This window comes from Pan paniscus, chromosome 14 (genome assembly GCF_029289425.2).
Source record: "Pan paniscus chromosome 14, NHGRI_mPanPan1-v2.0_pri, whole genome shotgun sequence".
Lineage (NCBI taxonomy): Eukaryota > Metazoa > Chordata > Mammalia > Primates > Hominidae > Pan > Pan paniscus.
The window spans coordinates 10926919-10948180 of NC_073263.2; positions in this window are offsets into that span (position 1 = coordinate 10926919).

A 21262-nucleotide genomic window follows, 5' to 3' on the forward strand; every position below is an offset into this window, starting at 1 on the left:
ATATTTTATAATTTACAAAAAATATCGGAAGGACACCAAATATATCTTATATACTGTACGTAAAATAGTAAAAACTCCAGTAAATATATTTCATATATCGTACATATAATATTAACTGAAGGTACACGAAATACATTTTATATACTGTAAATAAAATATCAAACATTACAGTAAATATACATTACATACTGTACATAAAATATCAAAAAGTACACCAAATAAGTGTTATATATACTCTAATTATCAAAAACTACATTAATTATATTCAATGTACGTTATAAAAATTATCAAAAATTACACAAAATATAAATTATATACTGTAAATGAAATATCAAAAAGGACAGTAAATATATACTACACACCTTATGTAAAATATCAAAAACTACACCAAATATATATGATATAATTTACATAAAATATCAAAAGGACACGAAATGTATCTTATATACTGAACATAAAATATCAAAAACTTCAGTAAATGTATTTCATATATTGTATATATAATATTAACTAAAAGTACACCAAATACATTTTATATACAGTAAATAAAATATCAAAATGTACTGTAAGTGTATATTACATACTGTACATAAAATATCAAAAACTACATCAAATATTTGTTATATATACTGTAAATAAACTATCACAAACTACAGTAATTATATTTAATATACTGTACATAAAATATGAAAAATTACACCAAATGTATATTATCTACTCTAAATAAAATATGAAAAAGGACAGTAAATATATATTACACTCTATGTAAAATGTCAAAAACTACACCATATATATATTATATAATTTACATAAAATATCAAAAGGACACCAAATATATAGTATATACTGTACATAAAATATCAAAAACTACAGTAAAAATATTTCATATATTTTACATATATTATTAACTAAATGTACACCAAATACATTTTATATACTGTAAATTATATATCAAAATGCAATACATATATATTACATACTGTACATAAAATATCAAAAAGTACACCAAATATGTGTTATATATACTGTAAATAAACTATCAAAAACTACAGTAATTATATTTAATATACTGTATATAAAATATCAAAAATTACACCAAATATGTATTATAAACTGCAAATAAAATATCAAATAGGACAGTAAATATATACTACACACGCTATGTAAAATGTCAAAAACTACACCAAATATATATTATATAATTTACATAAAATATCAGAAGGACACCAAATATATCTTATACAGTGCATGAAATATCAAAAAGTACAGTAAACATATTTCATATATTGTACATATAATATTAACTAAAAGTACACCAAATACATTTTATATACTGTAAATGAGATATCAAAATGTACAGTAAATGTATATTACACACTCTACTAAAGATATCAAAAAGACCACCAAGTATGTGTTATATATACTGTAAATAAACTATCAAAAACTACAGTAATTATATTTAATATACTGTACATAAAATATCAATAATGACACCAAATGTATATTATATACTGTAAATAAATTATCAAAAAGGACAATAAATATATACTTTCCAACCTATGTAAAATATCAAAAACTACACTATATATATTATATAATTCACATAAAATATCAAATGGACACCAAATATATATTATATACTGTCCAAAAAATATCAAAAATTACAGTAAATATATTTCAGATATTGTACATATAATATTAACTAAAAGTACACAAATACATTTTATGTACTGTAAATAAATTATCAAAATGTACAGTAAATATATATTACATACAGTACAAAAAATATCAAAAAGTACACAAAATATGTGTTATATATAGTGTAAAGAAACTATCAAAAACTACAGTAATTATATTTAATCTACTGTACGTAAAATATCAAAAATTACACCAAATGTATATTATATACACTAAATAAAATATGAAAAAGGACAGTAAATACATATTACACCCTGTGTAAAATATCAAAAACTACACCAAATATATATTACATAATTGACATAAAATATCAAAAGGACACTAAATATATATTATATACTGCACATGAAATATCAAAAAGTACAGCAAATGTATTTCATATATTGTACATATAATGTTAACTAAAAGTACACCAAATATATTTTATATAGTGTAAATAAAATATCAAAAAGTACAGTAAATATATATTACATACTGTACAAAAAATACCAAAAAGTACACCAAATATGTGTTATATATACTGTAAATAAACTATCAAACACTGCAGCAATTATATTTAATGTAATGTACATAAAATATCAAAAATTACACCAAATGTATATTATTTACTGTAAATAAAATATCAAAAAGTACAGTAAATATATATTACGCACCCTATGTAAAATGTCAAAAACTACACCAAAGATATATTATATAATTTAGAAAAAATATCAAAAGGACACCAAATACATCTTCTTTACTGTACATAAAATATCAAAAAGTACAGTAAATATATTTCATATATTGTTCATATAATATTAACTAAAAGTACACCAAATACATTTTATATACTGTAAATAAGATATCAAAAAGTGCAGTAAATATATATTACATACTGTACATAAAATATCAAAAAGTACACCAAATATATGTTATATATAGAGTAAATAAACTATCAAAACTACAGTACTTATATTTAATGTACTGTACATAAAATATCAAAAATTACACCAAACGTATATTATATACTGTAAATAAAATATCAGAAAGGACAGTAAATATGTACTACACACCCTATGTAAAATATCAAAAACTACACCAAATATATATTATATAATTTACATAAAATATCAAAAGGACACCAAATATATCTTATACTGTACATTAAATATCAAAAAGTACAGCAAATACATTTAATATATTGTACATATAATATTAACTAAAAGTACACCAAATACAGTTTATATAGTGTAAATAAGATATCACAAAGTACAGTAAATATATATTACATACTGTACATAAAATATCAAAAAGTACACCAAATATTTGTTACATATACTGTAAATAAACTATCAAAAAGTACAGTAATTATATTTAATATACTGTACGTAAAATATCAAAAATTACACCATATGTATATTATATACTCTAAATAAAATATGAAAAATGACAGTAAATATATATTACACTCTGTGTAAAATATCAAAAACTACACCATATATATAATATATAATTTACATAAAATATCAAAAGGACACCAAATATATATTATATACTGTACATAAAATATCAGAAAGTACAGCAAATACATTTCATATATTGTTTATGTAATATTAACTAAAAGTACACCAAATACATTTTATATACTGTAAATAAAATATCAAAAAGTACAGTAAATATATGTTACATAATGTACATAAAATATAAAAATGTACACCAAATATGTGTTATATATACTGTAAATTAAATATCAAAAACTGCAGTAGTTATATTTAATGTACTGTACATAATATATCAAAAATTTCATCAAATATATATTATATAATGTAAATAAAATATGAAAAAGGACAGTAAATACCTATTACACTCTGTGTAAAATATCAAAAACTACACCAAATATATATTATATAATTGACATAAAATATCAAAAGGACACCAAATATATATTATATACTGTACATGAAATATCAAAAAGTATAGCAAATGTATTTCATATATTGTATATATAATATTAACTAAAAGTACACCAAATGTATTTTATATAGTGTAAATAAAATATCAAAAAGTACAGTAAATATATATTACATACTGTACATAAAATACCAAAAAGTACACCAAATATGTGTTATATATATTGTAAATAAACTATCAAACACTGCAGGAATTATATTTAATGTAATGTACATAAAATATCAAAAATTACACCAAATGTATATTATATACTGTAAATAAAATATCAAAAAGTACAGTAAATATATATTACACACCCTATGTAAAATATCAAAAACTACACCAAATATATATTATATAATTGACATAAAATATCAAAAGGACACCAAATACATCTTCTTTACTGTACATAAAATATCAAAAAGTACAGTAAATATATTTCATAAATTGTTCATATAATATTAACTAAAAGTACACCAAATATATTTTATATACTGTAAATAAAATATCAAAATGTAAAAAGTACACCAAATATGTGTTATATATACTGTAAATAAACTATGAAAAACTACAGTAATTATATTTAATATACTGTACATAAAATATCAATAATGACACCAAATGTTTATTATATACTGTAAATAAAATATCAAAAAGACAGTAAATATATATGACACACCCTATGTAAAGTATCAAAAACTACACCAAACATATATTATATAATTTAGAAAAAATACCAAAAGGACCCCAAATATATCTTCTTTACTGTACATAAAATATCAAAAAGTACAGTAAATATATTTCATATATTGTTCATATAATATTAACTAAAAGTGCACCAAATACATTTTATATACTGTAAATAAAATTTCAAAAAGTACAGTAAATATATGTTACATACTGTACATAAAATATCAAAAAGTACACCAAATATGTGTTATATAATCTGTAAATTAACAATCACAAAATACAGTAACTTTATTTAATATACTGTACATAAAATATCAAAAATTACACCAAATGTATATTCTACACTCTAAATAAAATATCAAAAAGGACAGTAAATATATATTACACTCTATGTAAAATATCAAAAACTACACCAAATATATATTATATTATTTACATAAAATATCAAAAGGACACCAAATATATCTTATATACTGTACATAAAATATCAAAATACAGTAAATATATTTCATATATTTTACATATAATATTAACTAAAACTACACCAAATTCATTTTATATACTCTAAATAAAATATCAAAATACAGTAAATATATATTACATACTCTACATAAAATATCAAAAAGTAAACCAAATATGTGTTATATACTGTAAATAAACTATCAAAAACTACAGTAATTATATTAAATATACTGTACTTAAAATAGCAAAAATTACACCAAATGTATATTATATACTCTAAATAAAATATGAAAAAGGACAGTAAATACATATTACACTCTGTGTAAAATATGAAAAACTACACCAAATATATATTATATAATTGACATAAAATATAAAAAGGACACCAAATATATATTATATACTGTACATGAAATATCAAAAAGTACAGCAAATGTATTTCATACATTGTACATATAATGTTAACTAAAAGTACACCAAATATATTTTATATAGTGTAAATAAAATATCAAAAAGTACAGTAAATATATATTACATACTGTACATAAAATACCAAAAAGTACACCAAATATGTGTTATATATACTGTAAATGAATTATCAAACACTGCCGCAATTATATTTAATATACTGTACATAAAACATTCAAAATTACACCAAATGTATATTATATACTGTAAATAAAATATCAAAAAGTACAGTAAATTTATATTACACACCCTATGTAAAATATCAAAAACTACACCAAAGATATATTATATAATTTAGAAAAAATATCAAAGGGACACGAAATACATCTTCTTTACTGTACATAAAATATCAAAATGTACAGTAAATATATTTCATATATTGTTCATATAATATTAACTAAAAGTACACCAAATACATTTTATATACTGTAAATAAGATATCAAAAAGTACAGTAAATATATATTACATACTGTACATAAAATATCAAAAAGTACACCAAACATGTGTTATATATACTGTAAATAAACTATCAAAAACTACAGTACTTATATTTAATATACTGTACATAAAATATCAAAAATTACCCCAAACGTATATTATATACTGTAAATAAAATATCAGAAAGGACAGTAAATATATACTACACACCCAATGTAAAATATCAAAATCTACACCGAATATATATTATATAATTTACATAAAATATCAAAAGGACACCAAATATAACTTATATACTGTACATAAAATATCAAAAAGTACAGTAAATACATTTCATATATTGTACATATAACATTAACTAAAAGTACACAAAATACATTTTATATACTGTAAATAAAATATCAAAATGCAAAAAGTACACCAAATATGTGTTATATATACTGTAAATAAACTATGAAAGCTACAGTAATTATATTTAATATACTGTACATAAAATATCAAAAATTACACAAAATGTATATTATATACTGTAAATAAAATAACAAAAATTACAGTAAATATATATTACACATTCTATTTAAAATATTAAACACTACACCAAAAATATATATTATAATTTACATAAAATATCAAAAGTACACTTAATATATTTTATATACTGTACATAAAATATGAAAATGTACAGTAAATATATTTCATATATTGAACATATAATATTTAATAAAGTACACCAAATACATTTTATATACTGTAAAAAAAATTTCCAAAAGTACAGTAAATATATATTACATACTGTACATAAAATATCAAAAAGTACACAAAATATGTGTTATATATACTGTAAATAAGCTATCAAAAACTATAGTAATTATATTTAATATACTGTACATAAAATATCAAAAATTACACTAAATGCATATTATATACTGTAAATAAAATATCAAATAGTACAGCAAATATTTATTACACGCTCTATGTATATATCAAAAACTACACCAAATACATGTTATATAATTTAGATAAAATATCAAAAGTACGCAAAATATATATTATATACTGTACATAAAATATCAAAATGCACACTAAACCTATTTCATATATTGTACATATAACATTAACTGAAAGTACACCAAATACATTTTACGTACTGTAAATTAAATATCCAAAAGCACAGTAAATATATATTACATAGTGTACATAAAATATCAAAAAGTACACCAAATATGTGTTATATATACTGTAAATAAACAATCAAAAACTACAGTAATTGTATTTAATATACTGTACATAAAATATCAAAAATTACACGAAATGTATACTATATACTGTAAAAAAATCTAAAGTTACAGTAAATATATATTACACACTCTATGTAAAATATCAAAAACTACGTCAAATATATATTATCTAATTTACAGAAAATATAAAAAGTACACCAAATAGATACTATATACAGTACATAAAATATCAAAAAGTACAGTAAATATATTTCATATATTGTACATATAATATTAACTAAAGGAACACCAAATACGTTTTTTATTCTGTAAATAAAATATCCAATAGTACAGTAAATATATATTACATACTGTACATAAAATATCAAAAAGTACACCAAATATGTGTTATATATACTCTAAATAAACTATAATAACTACAGTAATTATATTTATTATAATGTACATAAAATATCAAAAATTACACTAAATGCATGCTATATACTGTAAATAAAATATCAAATATTACAGTAAATATTTATAACACACTCTATGTAAAATATCAAAAACTACACCAAATATATGATATATAATTTACATAAACTATCAAAAGTACACCAAATATATATTATTTACTGTACATAAAATATCAAAAATTACACGAAATGTATACCATATACTGTAAATAAAATCTAAAATTACAGTAAATATATATTACACACACTATGTAAAATATCAAAAACTACGCCAAATATATATTATATAATTTATATAAAATATCAAAACTACACCAAATATATATTATTTACTGTACATAAAATATCAAAAAGGACAGTAAATATATTGCAAATATTGTACATATAATATTAACTAAAAGTACACCAATACATTTTATATACTGTAAATAAAATATCCAAAAGAACAGTAAATATATATTACATACTGTACATAAAATATCAAAAAGTACACCAAATAGGTGTTATATATACTGTGAATAAACTATAAAAACTACAGTAACTATATTTAATACACTGTACATAAAATATCAAAAATTACACAAAATGTATATTATATAGTGTAAATAAAATATCAAAAATTACGGTAAATATATATTACACATTCTTTTTAAAATATGAAAAACTACACCAAAAATATACTTTATAATTTAAACAAAATATCAAAAGTACACTTAATATATTTTATATACTGTACATAAAATATGAAAATGTACAGTAAATCTATTTCATATAGTGTACATATAGTATTAAATAAAGTACACCAAATACATTTTATATACTGTAAATAAAATATACTAATGTACAGTAAATATATATTACATACTGTACATAAAATATCAAAAAGTACACCAAATATGTGTTATATATACTGTAAATAAGCTATCAAAAACTACAGTAATTATATTTAATATACTGTACATAAAATATCAAAAATTACACTAAATGCTTATTATATACTGTAAATAAAATATCAAATAGTACAGTAAATATTTATTACACACTCTATGTAAACTATCAAAAACTACACCAAATATGTGTTATATATACTGTAAATAAACAATCAAAAATTACAGTAATTATATTTAATATACTGTACATAAAATATCAAAAATTACACGAAATGTATACTATATACTGTAAAAAAAATCTAAAATTACAGAAAATATATATTACACACTCCATGTAAAATATCAAGTACTACACCAAATATATATTATATAATTTACATAAAATATCAAATGTACACCAAATATATATTATATACTGTACATAAAATATCAAAAATACAGTAAATATATTGCAAATATAGTACATATAATATTAACTAAACGTACACCAAATATATTTTATATACTGTAAATAATATATCCAAAAGTACAGTAAATATATATTACAAACTGTACATAAAATATCAAAAAGTACACCAAATATGTGTTATATATACTGAAAATAAACTATAAAACTACAGTAATTATATTTAATATACTGTACAAAAAATATCAAATATTACACAAAAAGTATATTATATATTGTAAATAAAATATCAAAAACTACAGTAAAAATATATTACACATTCTATTTAAAACATCAAACACTACACAAAAAATATATTTTATAATTTACATAAAATATCAAAAGTACACTTAATATATTTTATATACTGTACATAAAATATGAAAATGTACAGTAAATATATTTCATATATTGTACATATAATATTTAATAAAGTACACTAAGTACATTGTATATACTGTAAAAAAAATCTAAAAGTACAGTAAATATATATTACATACTGTACATAAAATATCAAAAAGTACACAAAATATGTGTTACATATACTGTAAATAAGCTATCAAAAACTACAGTAATTATATTTAATATACTGTACATAAAATATCAAAAATTACACTAAATGCATATTATATACTGTAAATAAAATATGAAATAGTACAGCAAATATTTATTGCACTCTCTATGTAAAATATCAAAAACCACCAAATACATGTTATATAATTTACATAAAATATCAAAAGTACACAAAATATATATTATATACTGTACATAAAATATCAAAATGCACAGTAAACCTATTTCATATATTGTATATATAACATTAACTGAAAGTACACCAAATACATTTCATCTACTGTAAATAAAATATCCAAAAGCACAGTAAATATATATTACATACTGTACATAAAATATCAAAAAGTACACCAAATATGTGTTATATATACTGTAAATAAACAATCAAAAACTACAGTAATTATATTTAATATACTGTACATAAAATATCAAAAATTACACGAAATGTATACTATATACTATAAAAAAAATCTAAAGTTACAGAAAATATATATTACACACTCTATGTAAAATATCAAAAACTACACCAAATATATATTATCTAATTTACATAAAATATCAAAAGTACAACAAATTGATATTATATACTGTACATAAAATATCAAAAAGTCCAGTAAATATATTTCATATATTGTACATATAATATTAACTAAAAGTACACCAAATACATTTTATACACTGTATATAAATTATCCAATAGTACAGTAAATATATATTACATACTGTACATAAAATATCAAAAAGTACACCAAATATGTGTTATATATACTGTAAATAAACTAAAAAGACTACAGTAATTATATTTAATACACTGTACATAAAATATCAAAAATTACACTAAATGCATATTATATACTGTAAATAAAATATCAAATAGTACAGTAAATATTTATTACACACTCTACGTAAAATATCAAAAACTGCACCAAATATATATTATATAATTTACATAAAATATCAAAAGGACACCAAATATATATTATATACTGTACATAAAATATCAAAAAGTACAGTAAATATATTTCATATATTGTACACATAATATTAACTAAAAGTACACCAAATACATTTTATATACTGTAACTGAAATATCAAAAAGTACAGTAAATATATATTACATACTGAACTACAGTTATCAAAAAGTACACCAAATATGTGTTATACATACTGTAAATAAACTGTCAAAAACTACAGTAATAATATTTCATATACTGTACATAAAATATCAAAAATTACACCAAACGTATAATATACACTGTAGATAAAATATCAAAAAGGACAGTAAATATATACGACACACAATAAATATATATTACACACTGTACCGGAAATATCAAAAACTAAACCAAATATATATTATATAATTTACAGAAAATATCAACAGTACACCAAATACATATGATATACTCTACATAAAATATCAAAATCTAGAGTAAATATATTTCATATATTTTACATATAATATTATATGTACATACTGTACATAATATATCAAAAACTATACCAAATATGTGTTATATATACTGTAAATAAACTATCAAAAACTACAGTAATTATATTTAGTATACTCTACATAAAATATTCAAAATTACACCAAATATATATTATATACTGTAAATAAAATATCAAAAAGGACAGTAAATATATATGACACACCCAATGTAAAATATCAAATACTACACCAAATATATATTATATAATTTACATAAAATATCAAAAGGACACCAAATATATCTTATATACTGCACATAAAATATCAAAAGTACAGTAAATGTATTTCATATACTGTATATATAATATTAACTAAAAGTACACCAAATACATTTTATATACTGTAAATAAAAAATCAAAAAGTACAGTAATTATATCACATACTGTACATGAAATATCAAAAAGTAGACCAAATATTTTTTATGTATACTGTAAATAAACTATCAAAAACTAGAGTAATTATATTGAATATACTGTATATAAAATATCAAAAATTACACCAAATGTATATTATAGAGTCTTAATAAAATATGAAAAAGGACAGTAAATGTATATTACACTCTACGTAAATTATCAAAAACTACACCAAATATATATTATATGATTCACATAAAATATGAAAAGGACACCAAATATATGTTATATACTGTACATAAAATATCAAAAAGTACAGTAAATATATTTCATATATTGTACATATAATATTAACTAAAAGTACACCAAATACATTTTATATAATGTAAATAAAATTTCAAAATGTACAGTTAATATATGTTACATACTGTACATAAAATATCAAAAAGTACACAAAAGATGTGCTATATATACTGTAAATAAACTATCAAAAACTACAGTATTTATATTTAATATACTGTATATAAAATACAAAAATTACACAAAATGCATATTATATACTGTAAATAAAATATCAAAAAGTACAGTAAATATATATGACACACCCTATGTAAAATATCAAAAACTACACCAAATATATATTATATAATTTACATAATATATGAGAAGGCCAACAAATATATCTTATATACTGTACATAAAATATCAAAAAGTACATTAAATACATTTCATATATTGTCCATATAATATTAACTAAAAGTACACCAAACACATTTTATATACTCTAAATAAAATATCAAAAAGTACAATAAATATATATTACATACTGTACATAATATATCAAAAACTATACCAAATATGTGTTATATATACTGTAAATAAACTATCAAAAACTACAGTAATTATATTTAGTATACTGTACATAAAATATTCAAAATTACACCAAATATATATTATATACTGTAAATAAAATATCAAAAAGGACAGTAAATATATGTGACACACGCAATGTAAAATATCAAATACTACACCAAATATATATTATATAATTTACATAAAATATCAAAAGGACACCAAATATATCTTATATACTGTACATAAAATATCAAAAAGTACAGTAGATGTATTTCATATGCTGTATATATAATATTAACTAAAAGTACACCAAATACATTTTATATACTGTAAATAAAATATCAAAAAGTACAGTAATTATATCACATACTGTACATAAAATATCAAAAAGTAGACCAAATATGTTTTATGTGTACTGTAAATAAACTATCAAAAACTACAGTAATTATATTGAATATACTGTATATAAAATATCAAAAATTACACCAAATGTATATTATATAGTCTTAATAAAATATGAAAAAGGAGAGTAAATGTATATTACACTCTACGTAAATTATCAAAAACTACACCAAATATATATTATATGATTCACATAAAATATGAAAAGGACACCAAATATATGTAATATACTGTACATAAAATATCAAAAAGTACAGTAAATATATTTCATATATTGTACATATAATATTAACTAAAAGTACACCAAATACATTTTGTATAATGTAAATAAAATTTCAAAAGGTACAGTTAATATATGTTACATACTGTACATAAAATATCAAAAAGTACACAAAAGATGTGCTATATATACTGTAAATAAACTATCAAAAACTGCAGTATTTATATTTAATATACTGTACATAAAATACAAAAATTAAACAAAATGCATATAATATACTGTAAATAAAATATCAAAAAGTACAGTAAATATATATGACACACCCTATGTAAAATATCAAAAACTACACCAAATATATATTATATAATTTACATAAAATAAGAGTAGGCCAACAAATATATCCTATATACTGTACATAAAATATCAAAAATTACAGTATATATGTTTCCTATATTGTACATATAATAATAACTAAAAGTACACCAAATACATTTTATATACTGTAAATAAAATATCAAAATAACAGTAAATATATATTACATACTGTACATAAAATATCAAAAAGTACACCAAATATGTGTTATATATACTGTAAATAAACTATCAAAATCTACAGTAACTATATTTAATATACAGTACATAAAATATCAAAAATTACACCAAATGTATATTATATACTGTAAATAAATTATAAAAAGTACAGTAAATATATATTACACAACCTATGTAAAATATCACAAACTACACCAAATATATATTATATAATTTACATACAATATCAAAAGTACACCAAATATATCTTATATACTGTATATAAAATATCAAATAGTAGAGTAAATATATTTCATATATTGTACATATAATATTAACTAAAAGTACACCAAATACATTTCATATACTGTAAATAAAATATCGAAATGTACAGTAAATATATATTACATACTGCACATAAAATATCGAAATGTACACCAAATATGTGTTATATATACTGTAAATAAACTATCAAAAACTACAGTAATTATATTTAATATACTGTACATAAAATATCAAAAATAACACCAAATGTATATTATATAGTGTAAAGAAAATATCAAAAAGGACGGTAAATATATATTACACACCCTATGTAAAATATCAAAAACTACACCAAATTTAACTTATATAATTTACATAAAATATCAAAAGGACACCAAGTATGTGTTATATACTTTACTTAAAATATCAAAAAGTACAGTAAATATGTTTCATATATTGCACATATAATATTAACTAAAAGTTCACCAAATACACTTTATATACTGTAAATAAAATATCAAAAAGTACAGTAAATATATATTACATAATGTACATAAAATATCAAAAAGTACACCAAATATGTGTTACATATACTGTAAATAACTATCAAAAATTACAGTAATGATATTTAATATACTGTACATAAAATATCAAAAATTACACTAAATGTATATTATATGCTGTAAATAAAATATCAAAAATTACAGTAAATATATATTACACTCTATGTAAAATATCAAAACTACACCAAATATATATTATATAATTGACATAAAATATCAAAAGGACACCAAATATATCTTATATATTGTACATAAAATATCAAAAAGTACAGTAAATATATTTCATATATTGTACATATAATATTAACTAAAAGTAGACCAAATACATTTGATATACTGTAAATAAAATATGAAAAATACAGTAAATATATATTACATACTGTACATAAAATATCAAACTGTACACCAAATATGTGTTATATATACTGTAAATAAACTATCAAAAACTACAGTAATTATATTTAATATACTGTACATAAAATATCAAAAATTACACCAAATGTATATTATATAGTGTAAAGAAAATATCAAAAAGGACGGTAAATATATATGACACACCCTATGTAAAATATCAAAAACTACACCAAATATATATTATATAATTTACATAAAATATCAAAAGGACACCAAATATATCTTATATACTGTACATAAAATATCAAAAACTATAGTAAATTTGTTTCATATATTGTACATATAATATTAACTAAAAGTACAGCAAATACATTTATATACTGTAAATAATATTTCAAAATTTCAGTAAATATATATTACATACTGTACATAAAATATCAAAAAATACACCAAATATTTGTTATACATACTGTAAAAAAACTATCAAAAACTACAGTAATTATATTTAATATAGTTTACATAAAATATCAAAAATTACACCAAATGTATATTATATACTCTAAATAAAATATGAAAAAGGACAGTAAATATATATTACACTCTATGTAAATTATCAAAAACTACACAAAATGTATATTACATAATTTGCATAAAATATCAACAGTACACCAAATATATCTTATATACTGTACATAAAATATCAAAAAGTACAGTAAATATACTTCATATATTGTACATATAATATTAACTAAAAGTACACCAAATACATTTTATATACTGTAAATAAAATATCAAAAACTTCAGTAAATATATATTACATACAGTACATAAAATACCAAAAAGTACAACAAGTATGTGTTATATATACTGTAAATAAACTATCAAAAACTACAGTAATTATATTTAATATACTGTACATGAAATATCAAAAATTACACCAAATGTATATTATATACTGTAAAAAAATATCAAAAAGTACAGTAAATATATATTACACTCTATGTAAAATAGCAAAAACTGCACCAGATATATATTTTATAATTTACACAAAATATCAAAAGTACACAAAATATATCTTATATACTGTACATAAAATATCAAAAAGTACAGTAAATATATTTCATATACTGTACATATAATATTAACTAAAAGTACACCAAATTCATTTTATATACTGTAAATAAAATATCCATATATACGGTAAATATATATTAAATAATGTACATAAAACATCAAAAAGTACACCAAATATGTGTTATATATACTGTAAATAAACTATCAAAAACTACTGTAATTATATTTAATATACTGTACATAAAATATCAAAAATTACACCAAATGTATATTATACACTGTAAATAAAATATCAAAAAGTACAGTAAATATATATTACACAACCTATGTAAAATATTAAAAAACTACACCAAATATATATTATATAATTCACATAATATATCAAAAGGACACTAAATATATATTATATGCTGTACATAAAATATTAAAAAGTACAGTAAATATATTTCATATATTGTATATATAATATTAACTAAAACTTCACCAAATACATTTTATACACTGTAAATAAAATATCAAAATGTACAGTAAATATATATTACATACTGTACATAAAATATCAAAAAGTACACCAAATATGTGTTATATATACTGTAAATAAACTATCAAAACTACACTAATAATATTTAATATACTGTACATAAAATATCAAAAATTACACCAAATGTATATTATATACTGTAAATAAGATATCAAAAAGTATAGTAAATATATATTACACACCCTATGTAAAATATCACAAACTACACCAAATATATATTATATAATTTACATAAAATATCAAAAGGACACTAAATATATCTTATATACTGTACATAAAATATCAAAAACTACAGTAAAGATATTTCATATATTGTACATATAATATTAACTAAAAGTACACCAAATACATTTTATAAACTGTAAATAAAATATCAAAAAATACAGTAAATACATATTACATACTGTACATAAAATATCAAAAAGTACACCAAATATGTGTTATATATACTGTAAACTATCAAAAACTACAGTAATTATATTTAATATACTGTACATAAAATTTCAAAAATCACACCAAATGTATATTATATACCGTAAATAAAATATCAAAAAGGACAGTGAATATATATGACACACACTATGTAAAATATCACAAACTACACCAAATATATATTATATAATTTACATAAAATATCAAAAGGACACTAAATATATCTTATATACTGTACATAAAATATCAAAAAGTACAGTAAATATATTTCATATATTGTACATATAATATTAACTAAAAGTACACCAAATACATTTTATATACTGTAAATAAAATATCAAAAAGTACAGTAAATATATATTACATACTGTACATAAAATATCAAAAATTACACCAAATATGTGTTATATATACTGTAAATAAACTATCAAAAACTACAGTAAATATATTTAATATACTGTACATAAAATGTCAAAAATTACTCCAAATATACATTATATAGTGTAAATAATATATCCAAAATACAGTAAATTTATATGACACACCCTATGTAAAATATCAAATATTAAACCAAATATACATTATATAATTTACAAAAAATATCGGAAGGACACCAAATATATCCTATATACTGTACGTAAAATATCAAAAACTACAGTAAATATATTTCATATATTGTACATATAATATTAACTAAAAGTACACCAAATACATTTTATATAGTGTAAATAAAATATCAAAAATTACAGTAAATATATATTACATACTATACATAAAATATCAAAAAGTACACCAAATATGTGTTATATATACTGTAAATAAACTATTAAAAACTACAGTAATTATATTCAATATACTGTACATAAAATATCAAAAATTACTCCAAATGTACATTATATGGTGTAAATAAAATATCCAAAATACAGTAAATATATATTACACACCCTATGTAAAATATCCAAATTTACACCAAATATATATTATATAATTTACAAAAAATATCGGAAGGTCACCAAATATATCTTATATACTGTATGTAAAATATCAAAAAGTACAGTAAATATATTACATATATTGTACATATAATATTAACTAAAAGTACACCAAATACATTTTATATACTGTAAATAAAATATCAAAAATTACAGTAAATATATATTACATACTGTATATAAAATATCTACAAGTACACCAAATATGTGTTATATATACTGTAATTATCAAAAACTACAGTAATTATATTCAATGTACTGTATATAAATTATCAAAAATTACACCAAATGTAAATTATATACTGTAAATAAAATATCAAAACGGACAGTAAATATATACTACACACCCTATGTAAAATATCAAAAACTACACCAAATATATATTATATAATTTACATAAAATATCAAAAGGACACCAAATATATCTTATATGCTGTACATAAAATATCGAAAAGTACAGTATATATATTTAATATATTGTACATATATTATTAACTAAAAGTACACCAAATACATTTTATATACTGTAAATAAAATATCAAAAATTACAGTAAATATATATTACATACTGTACATAAAATATCAAAAAGTACACCAAATATGTGTTATATATACTGTAAATTATCAAAAACTTCAGTAATTATATATAATATACTGTACAGAAAAAATCAAAAATCACACCAAATGTATATTATATACTGTAAATAAAATATCAAAAAGGACAGTGAATATATATGACACACACTATGTAAAATATCAAAAACTACACAAAATATATATTATATAATTTACAATAAATATCAAAAGGACACAAAATATATCTTATATACTGTACATAAAATATCAAAAAGTACAGTAAATATATTTCATATATTGTACATATAATATTAACTAAAAGTCCACCAAATACATTTTATATACTGTAAATAAAATATCAAAAAGTACAGTAAATATACATTACATACTGTACATAAAATATCAAAAATACACCAAATATGTGTTATATATACTGTAAATAAACTATCAAAAACTACAGTAATTATATTTAATATACTGTACATAAAATGTCAAAAATTACTCCAAATGTACATTATATAGTGTAAATAAAATATCCAAAATACAGTAAATATATATTACACACCCTATGTAAAATATCAAAAATTACACCAAATATATATTATATAAATTACAAAAAATATCGGAAGGACACCAAATATATCCTATATACTGTACGTAAAATATCAAAAACTACAGTAAATATATTTCATATATTGTACATATAATATTAACTAAAAGTACACCAAATACATTTAACATACTGTAAATAAAATATCAAAAATTACAGTAAATATATATTACATACTGTACATAAAATATCAAAAAGTACACCAAATATGTGTTATGTATACTGTAAATATCAAAAACTACAGTAATTATATTCAATGTACTGTATATAAAATATCAAAAATTACACCAAATGTAAATTATATACTGTAAATAAAATATCAAAAAGGACAGTAAATATATACTACACAACCTATGTAAAATATCAAAAACTACACCAAATATATATTATATAATTTACATAAAATATAAAGAGGTCACCAAATATATCTTATATATTATACATAAAATATCATAAAGTACAGTATATATATTTCCTATATTGTACATATATTATTAACTAATAGTACACCAAATACATTTTGTATACTGTAAATAAAATATCAAAAGGACACCAAATATATCTTCTATACTGTACATAAAATATCAAAATGTACAGTAAATATATTTCATATATTGTATATATAATGTTAACTAAAAGTACACCAAATATATTTTATATACTGTAAATAAATTATAAAAAATTACAGAAAATATATATTACATACTGTACATAAAATATCAAAAACTACACCAAATATGTGTTATATATACTGTAAATAAACTACCAAAAACTACAGTAATTATATTTAATATACTGTACATAAAATATCAAAAAATACACCAAATGTATATTATTTACTGTAAATAAAATATCAAAAATTACAGTAAATATATATTACACACCCTATGTAAAATATCAAAAACTACACCAAATATATATTATAAAATTCACATAAAATATCAAAAGGACACCAAATATATATTGTCTACTGTACATAAAATATCAAAAAGTACAGTAAATATATTTCATATATTGTATATATAATATTAACTAAAAGTACACCAAATACATTTTATATACTGTAAATAAAATATCAAAAAGTACAGTAAATATATATTACATACTGTTCATAAAATATCAAAATGTACACCAAATATGTGTTATTTATACTCTAAATAAACTATCAAAACTACAGTAATTATATTTAATATACTGTACATAAAATATCAAAAATTACACCAAATGTATATTATTTACTGTAAATAAAATATCAAAAAGTACAGTAAATATATATGACACACCCTATGTAAAATATCAAAAACTACTCCAAATATATATTATATAATTTACATAAAATATCAAAAGGACACCAAATATATCTTATATACTGTACATAAAATATCAAATTGTACAGTAAATATATTTCATATATTGTACATATAATATTAACTAAAAGTACACCAAATACATTTTATATAGTGTAAATAAATTATCAAAATTTACAGTAAATATATATTACATACTGTACATAAAATATCAAAATGTACACCAAATATGTGTTATATATACTGTAAATATCAAAACTACAGTAATTTTATTCAATGTACTGTAAATAAAATATCAAAAATTACACCAAATGTCAATTATATACTGTAAATAAAATATCCAAAATACAGTAAATATATATTACACACCCAATGTAAAATATCCAAATTTACACCAAATATATATTATATAATTTACAAAAAATATCGGAAGGACACCAAATATATCATATATACTGTACGTAAAATATCAAAAACTACAGTAAATGTATTTCATATATTGTACATATAATATTAACTAAAAGTACACCAAATACATTTTATATTCTGTAAATGAAATATCAAAAATTACAGTAAATGTATGTTACATAATGTACATAAAATATCAAAAAGTACACCAAATATGTGTTATATATACTGTAATTATCAAAAACTACAGTAATTATATTCAATGTACTGTATATAAATTATCAAAAATTACACCAAATATAAATTATATACTGTAAATAAAATATCAAAAAGGACAGTAAATATATACTACACACCCTATGTAAAATATAAAAAACTACACCAAATATAGATTATATAATTTACATAAAATATCAAAAGAACACCAAATATATCTTATATACTGTACATAAAATATCAAAATGTACACCAAATACCTGTTATATATACTGTAAATAAACTATAAAAAACTACAGTAATTATATTAAATACACTGTACATAAAATATCAAAAATTACTCCAAATGTACATTATATAGTGTAAATAATATATCCAAAATACAGTAAATATATATTACACACCCTATGTAAAATATCAAAAATTACACCAAATATATATTATACACTATACAAAAAATATCGGAAGGACACCAAATATATCTTATATACTGTACATAAAATATCAAAAACTACAGTAAATATATTTCATATATTGTACATATAATACTAACTAAAAGTACAACAAATACATTTTGTATACTGTAAATGAAATATCAAAAACTACAGTAAATATATATTGCATACTGTACATATAATATCAAAAAGTACACCAAACGTGTTATATATACTGTAAATAAACTATCAAAAACTACAGTAATTATATTTAATATACTGTACATAAAATGTCAAAAATTACTCCAAATGTACATTATATAGTGTAAATAATATATCCAAAATACAGTA